At 34.1% G+C, this 8,147-nt stretch overlaps 1 long non-coding RNA gene across 6 annotated transcripts; it reads left to right on the forward strand.

The window, feature by feature from the left end:
- The first annotated feature begins 325 nt into the window (after window positions 1-325).
- Window positions 326-7,706, forward strand: LOC110795326 (uncharacterized). 6 transcript variants are annotated; one of them, XR_008930592.1, is made up of 9 exons: window positions 326-464; window positions 648-775; window positions 869-916; window positions 1,690-1,794; window positions 1,889-2,116; window positions 3,581-4,044; window positions 5,257-5,320; window positions 5,978-6,157; window positions 7,484-7,706. It is a non-coding gene; the product is annotated as an uncharacterized lncRNA (long non-coding RNA). The 6 variants fall into 6 exon arrangements; XR_008930593.1 differs by having other exon boundaries at window positions 1,686-1,794; window positions 1,889-4,044; XR_008930591.1 differs by having other exon boundaries at window positions 1,889-4,044; window positions 5,226-5,320.
- The last annotated feature ends 441 nt before the right edge of the window (window positions 7,707-8,147 follow it).

Consider the following 8,147-nt stretch of genomic DNA (forward strand, 5'->3'; position numbering starts at 1 on the left):
ACTTTTGAAACCCAATTAAATTCCCAACATTAAATAATAAATTCGTTTAATATTCTAATTAAATAAAATACATTTAAATAACATTTAAATGTTTTTTAAATTCTAAAAATCATAAAAATACTTTATAAATATAATAAAATATATTTATAAAATAGAGAAAAATACGAGGTATTACACTAGAATTAGGGACGAGTTGTGATTTTCTAATGGAGAGAATTATTCTCCAGATCATAGGAGTGTCCATTGTGGTTATTCTAATGTGGTTATACTTTTTTTTTGAAGTGCTTGATATGGTTATCACTTACTTAATTAGGAAAGTGTTACCCTCCGCGCAGTTTTGTTTTTTGTCGATGCTTTCTTCTTCTCTTTCCTCTTTATGGTCGGTTGTGTTGTTCTTCTCCGCCACGTCGCCGTTGTTGTCGGTGGCCTCTGGTTCCAACCGTTGATGCTTCATCATCTATCCGGTAAATTACTCAAAATTCCTCTCTTAACTGACTTAATTGATTTCCTTGTAGAAACCTTGTTCTCGCTCTTGGTACTATTTTTCTCTCACCATTTTTGTTTCGCCAAGCTCAATATTTCAGGTAGATTGCCTTTCCTTTTTTTGGGTTAAATATGATGTTTAATTGCTTTTTTTTTTCTTCAAGGTAAGGCAGTCGAGCTTGCTGAAATATGAGATTGTCACAGTTTCCTTCTCAAATTCATGTTACGGAGATCTTGTGAGTTGAAGACGGTAATAAGTGAATAACAATTCAAATAATGGTGTGAGGTTAAGGTATGTTTTTCTTCTTATCGAGGATTGTAGTTTCTAGGGTTCTTTACTCAAAAATCGAATTAGTGATTTCGGAATTTCCTTCACTTTTGACAGGAAGCAGATGAAGATGATGATAACACCAATTATCCCGATTTCCGTAAGGTTTGGAGTTTGTCTGATTTGCTTAATTGGTATATAATTCAAAGGTTGTTTTGTTTTCTAGGTTTTTATGTGTTTTCTCAACTAGGATGTTGATTAGGTTCGTATTTCTGGTTCATTAGGGTTTTAGCCTTTTTTCACATACCCCCGAAGATTTCAATTTCTGGGTTATGTGTTTTCCGTAAGGTTTTGATATTAACCCTGCCTCCAAATTGTAACTCAGTATAATCCGATATGAATAATAATTCAAAGAATTCTTGGTTAATTGACTGTATTAGTTCAGTGTCTTGTCAGATAAATTGTTTGTGCAGCTCTTCAGTTATGTTGGTAAAACACAATTCTTGTAGACAACATCCTCTAATTCCTTTCAGACTTGATCACAATCTAAGACCAGATTGTCTTAGAAGTTTAAAGCCTTTCGAAATCTGTTTTTCGTCACCTCTCGAAGCGACTTAATGACATTTTTTATTTTAAACATGTATTTTTGTTTGGATCTCTAAGCTGGTGAAAAGATTTTGTTTCAATTTTAGGGTTATGTTTTTAGTTTGATTCTTGTTATAGTGTAATAATTTTTATTTGTTTTTGTCGTGGCTGATCAGTATCTTTAGTTGATTAGGTTATATGTTCTTTATTGATGCGTTTATAAACATATGCCGAGCTGGTAAAAATGATGTCTGAGCTAAATTCGTTGAATGGTGGATTGGTCTAAAATGGTGAATGTTTTGCTCTGTTTATCTGAAATGCTCTTGATATTATTGTGCTTGTCTGCAAGGAAGATAATGTGAGTATCGGCATAGTGAATATGCTCGGATGAACCCGACATATTGTTTTTACTGGATCAATGGAAACTGCTTGAATCCAAAATGCTCATTAGCCATACTGTAAGTTCTTATTCTATGCTAATGCTAGTGTCTTACTCTTGTCTAATTTCTTAGTTGACCATACAATACTTATTATCTTTTTCCATTTATTCAGCCTTTAGATGGTTTGGTGGGATCTCAAGTTGATGGGTCGTCTGCTTTTGACCTCCTGGCCCATCTGTGCTTTCAGCTCCTCAAAATCCAATTGAGCAAGGAGTCCCCTGCATTTTCTTTCAGAAGGGATATTTCTTAAAATATGACAGATATGCTTTCTTCCATGGTCCAAATCTTCCTACTACAAAGATTCAACAGGTTCCAGCCAGCACTGCTACCTCTGAGATCAGTGAGTCCCATACCTATATTGAGCATTTTGATTTAAGTAGAATTTATTGTTGTTCGCTATTTACTCGGTCGAACTACCTTGACTAGGAATAATGCTACTAGCCTTGTGCCAATTTCAATAACAGTGATGAAGGATATTGACACCTCCTCGAGTCAATTATAATATAGAAGGATGGGATCACGAGACAGATTTTGTTACGTTTTTGCTGGGATAATGAGACAAATCTTTTATTTGAGCTATTTCAGCAAATGTTACTTAGAAATTGAAGTTGTTCTCTAGATAGAAACTACCTAATTGGCTACCTATAAACTGCATAAAACATTAAAACCTAATAGGCGGCTAAATCTGAACTACAGCAGAACAAAGAGAAACATTTCTCACTTTTCAGAGCAAACCTCTCTTCTTAACATTGTGCAACACGTTTGACTCCGTTACCTAGTCCACTGGTGCTCTGGTATCCACCAATTTTCCTGCTCCAGCAGCAGCCACCAAAGTTGCAGTACTAGCAGTCAAACTAGCATTTATTGACTAGCCTTAGCATCACTGTTCTTGCTCTTCTCACTGTTTGTTGTGCCAATATAATTAACTTCTCATTCAATTGTTCCTTCTCTTGTTGCAGGATTAGCTTTGTGCTTTGCATAATAGTTTGTTATCATATTTTGCTTGCAAAGTGTGTGTAATTAGGAGTGAAACTGGATTTGACCCATATGATAGTATATGTACGTGCCAAGACTGCCCAACCCCTGCACTATTGTCATTATGTGAATATGTGATCTCAAACTAATACCAGTGTTCCGTGAGTTAGTTCCTAATGCAATTTTGTTTGACATTATTGCCTTAGCAAGTTCCATTGACATCTTGAATCTTGATTTATTTATCCTTTGCATCAGTTGGTGAAGATGGTTGATAAATGCCTTTCTATCCATCTCTTGGCTTTGCCTGGCCTTTTGAAGTTACAGAATACAAACCATAAGCCTGATAGTCTGATACTTAAGTGATTATCCTCCGAATTGTCCATAACTTGCTTATTGCTTTAGCTTGATGTTTGTGATCAACAATGATGCTGGTTAGCTGCCACGCTCAGTGGAAGATGATATCTCCTGATTCCTTTCTCTTTGTGATGTTTCTTACGTAGTAGTTGATAATCTGGTTTACTGTAGACTTACATTGTAACACCCATATTTTTAAGCATGTTTTATTATTCTGTAATTACGATTGTTAACGTAATTACGCCCTAAATTTTTCGATATTATTTTAATTATCGTATTATGTCTACTCTTTTTTTTGTGACATAATTATTTAAGCCCAATTGTTATTGTTCAAGATTTATTTCTTCCATTTCTCAAGTTAAAAAGGTCGGAATACAGTCTGATTTTTCTTTCCAAGGAATTAAATTAAATTACATTTACAAACTCGAAAACCGATTCGCTCATTTTCTCCCTCCTTACCTGCCGTTTCGGGAAGCCATGGGGCTGCTGCTGCCGCCTCCTTTTTCCACCTCAACAACCACCGTGCGCCTCCGGAGCTCCTCCGTCTTGGTGTCGCCTTTGATGATGTAGCATCGCCTAATTGCAAGCTCCCCTCTTTTTCTCTGTTCTTCTCTACTGCTAATCTGCTATGCTACTACTATTCTCTTTTGGCAAATATAACCCAATAAGGTTTAAAGTGGGCCATGGGAGAAAAATTCAAAGTGGGCTTTTGCAAGTAAATCACGGATAAGTAAGTACATATTGACATATTGTGAGTAATTACTTTAAGTTAGATATTTAATTAAAGATTCCTATTTAGAAAATGACTAATGTTTATTATTGCATGTAATAATGAGGTTGGTTGGAGTCCAATGGAAGTTTAATGCCGTGGAGTGGGCTTTTGGAAATATATTGTTGAGGGAATAATACTATCATTAAGAAATGGAATGATCGAATGAGGTAATACTTATGTCCAGCAATTATATTTATGTGCCCGTATATAAAAGTATTATATTATGTTATTGTAATATTTATGTCCAGCAATTATATTTATGTGCCCGCATATAAAAGTATTATATTATGTTATTGTAATTTTTTATGTCCAACACTTAAGTTTATATGCCCGCATATGAAATGTGTGACTGTTATGTGATTATATGTTTATTATGTGTTTTATGTGATGAATGAAGATATATTATATGTTAAAGTATTTTATTATTTTATGATGTTAAAAACGTTGTTCGGGAATAATTATGATATTTATAAAGTTATTTTAAAAAAAGACGATGTTGCTTTTGTCGGCATGGAAAAGTGAACTGAACTAGTAAATGGGCGAGTTACAGGTAGAGGCCATGTTAAAGTTAAACTTTGGGAAACAGTTCCCCCCTGAAAAGATGTAAGAAAAGTCCCGCCAAAACTGTACTTGCCAATGAGCTGTAAAGGAAATGATTCCTTGCCGACACAGTTTTCAAGATAACGAGATTAAGTTAGTTATTTCCGAACAATAAATGCTAATGATTGATATGTGCCAAATGAGATTTTAAAAATAAAACCGTTTTGACGGGCTGGAGTAATATTACTGAGTTTTCCACTCATTTTTTGATTTTTCTGTGTTTTTCCTGTTTTCTTTTTTTATGATGATGTACAAGTTCGGTTAAGGAACTAGAGTTGCTCAAGAGGAAAGTTATTATTGGAGTTGGTAATTTATTATGGAGATATCGAGATGAGAAATTATTTATTATGGAAATTCTTTTATTGAGTCTATTATGAGAATATTGATTTATATTTAATTTTGGGAAAGTTGTATTATTTATGGAATGTTATTAAGGATTATTTTATATGTGGGATCATACCCACAGGTCCCAGGATTATTTAATGGCTAATTCTGCGGCTAATGATCAACTAAGTACGGTGTATTTTCGATAATTAAGGTACCGAAAAGTCGAGGCGTTACATACATGGTGTTATGTGTACAATGTTTTTGGTGTTTTTGTACAGTAGTATTAAAATTCTTTGTAGTTTTGGATCTTAATTTTAAATGATGAAGAAATAAATATCCTTTTTTTCTGAAATTCCCTTGGATTTGTTTGATTATGACTATGCTTGCTCTTCTTATATCATTATTCATCTCCTTCTCAAAGAAGAGCTGCTTGGTTGGTTTCATGTTCCCAGACAATCGATGCAAGTCCTGCTAAGTGCCGAGTTGCAAAACATTTGAACTGATGTGAAAATTGAGGTACGTAGCTTATGCCTTTCTTCTTCGCAACTCTTGTTTTTAGGTATTCACTTAACATGAGTGGGTCAATAATGCTTCTGCTTCCCTTTAAAACTTGCAATAGAAGATTAGAACTTAGAACTTGGAGTAGTAGATTAGAATTTAGAACTTGCAGTAGCAGATTAGAACATTAGGACATTAGAACTTGCAGTAGTAGATTCTGGTGGATGAACATCAGAAGTGTGTCAATAATGCTTTTCTTCTTCGCAACTCTAGTTTTTAGGTATTCATTTAACATGAGTGGGTCAATAATGCTCCTGCTTCCCTTTAAAACTTGCAATAGAAGATTAGAACTTGGAACTTGGAGTAGTAGATTAGAACTTAGAACTTGCAGTAGCAGATTAGAACATTAGAACATTAGGACATTAGAACTTGCAGTAGCAGATTCTGGTGGCTGAACATCAGAAGTGATGGCAGTAGCGTGTCTAGGTGGCTGCACCGGCTTTTGATTAGTGATTTGTGTATTTTTCTGTTTACTTCTCCTCTCGTCGATTGCATGTTTCCGTGCACACAAACATTACACCAATGAATATTGCTAGAAAGTAAACGATTATCAATATATGTCCTAGAACTATACCAATGAACACTATACTAATGCAATTTTCCGATGTTTTGTAGTACTACAGTACACAGAGGATATAGTTTGAAGAAGGGCATGCTGTTGAGACTCTTGAAGAAGCCAAATCTGCTCTCCAGCAATTAATAAAGAATGGTCAGATTTACAATTTTCAGAAATGAACAGAGTGAAAAATTTATGATCTATTAACTATGGTGACTATGGCGGCGTTATAGACGGAGGTAAAGTACGAGCTTCTCTTATTTTCTCGAATTTGGTTTCTTTTACATAATTTACATGTTTAGAACCATAGGCGTGCATAACGAACTTGAAATGAGTTTATAAACATATAACTAATCATGTGAATCATTAAAAAGGTTTAGAATGTGGAAATAGGTTAGTTTGTTGGTAGTTCAAATCGAAAATGCCATTTTTGGCCATAAATGACCTATATCGACCCAAATGACCCATAGGCGTGTATAAAGAACTAGAAATAAGTTTCATAAACATATAACTAATCTTATGAATCATTAAAAAGGTTTAGAATGTGGAAATAGGTTCGTTTGTTGGTAGTTAGGATCGTAAATGCCATTTTTGGCCATAAATGACCTATATCGACCCAAGTGAACCATAGGCGTGCATAGCCAACTTTAAATGAGTGTCATAAACATATAACTAATCATATGAATCATGAAAAAGGGTTAGAATGTATAAATAGGTTCGTTTGTTGGTAGTTGGGATCGAAAATGCCATTTTTGGCCATAAATGACCTATATCGACCCAAATGACCCTTAGGCGTGCATAACGAACTTGAAATGAGTTTCATAAACATATAACTAATCATATTAATCATTAAAAAGGTTTATAATTGAATATAAGTTCGTTTGTTGGTAGTTGGGATCGAAAATGCCATTTTTGGCCATGACCTATATCGACCCAAATGAACCATAGACGTGCATAACGAACTTGAAATGAGTCTTATAATAATATAACTAATCATCTAAATCATGAAAAAGGTTTGGAATTAATGTGGATATAAGTTCGTTTGTTGGTAGTTGGGATCGAAAATGCCATTTTAGGCCATAAATGACCTATATCGACCCAAATGACCAATAGGCGTGCATAACGAACTTGAAATGAGTCTTATAATTATCTGACTAATCATATAAATCATGAAAAAGGCTTAGAATGTGGAAAGAGGTTCGTTTGTTGGTAGTTGGGTTCAAAAATGTCATTTTTGGCCATAAATGACCTATATCAACCCAAATGACCCTTAGGCGTGAATAACGAACTTGAAATGAGTCTTATAAACGTATAACTAATCATATGAATCATGAAAAAGATTTAGAAAGTGTCATTAGGTTCATTTGTTGATATTTGGGATCAAAAATGACATTTTTGGCTAAATATGATCTATATCGAGCCAAATGAGCCTTAGATGTGCATAAAGAACTTGAAATGAATCTTAGTACACTCAGAAAGTTGTTTTCGCGACCAATATAATTTTTGTTTTCGCATATGAAACTTAATTTAATTTATTGGTTTGCATGTACGTTGTTCTTTTAAAGGTTTTCAAAACTCCAAGGGAGGGGCCCTTTACCAAAGAGGAGTTGGATGAAGTTCGAGACAAGTGGGCTACTTACTTCAACGATTGTGAACTACCCTCAGTGTAATAAATAGAGCAGGCTTGTAGTTATCCGTGTCTCTTACATTATTTTGTTATTTATCGATTTAATTAATTACATTTGAATTAATTCGGTAATATTATTGGAAATTTGAAATTTATATCAATTTTGAGGAATGTCAAGCTGATGTTTGATGAAACAGTATTCTATAAATTATAATGCAGAATTTGATATTGCAAAATCAGAAATTATATTGCAGAATATCAGGAATTATATTGAAGATTTTTTTTAAAAAAAAAATAAAAATACTCAAAAGTTGCCCTTGTTTGCAACAAGAGCAACTTATGTGAAGCTTATAAGTTGCCCTTGTTAAGGGCAACTTTTGATAATTTTACAAAAGTGACCCCCCATAGGTGGCACTTATGAAGGGCAACTTATAATTATATAAGCCTATTTTAAGGGCAACTTATGATGTTTTTTCCTCTAGTGATCCCGAAAAGTAAAATATCTTGTGCGTTGTCTAAGCTACAATAATCAAGACGGATCTGAACGTGTCGGTGAACCAAAAAGAGGAACGATAAGTGGAGTTCTTTGTTCGTGTTCGTTG

This window comes from Spinacia oleracea, chromosome 3, assembly GCF_020520425.1.
Source record: "Spinacia oleracea cultivar Varoflay chromosome 3, BTI_SOV_V1, whole genome shotgun sequence".
In the NCBI taxonomy this organism is placed as follows: Eukaryota; Viridiplantae; Streptophyta; class Magnoliopsida; order Caryophyllales; family Amaranthaceae; genus Spinacia; species Spinacia oleracea.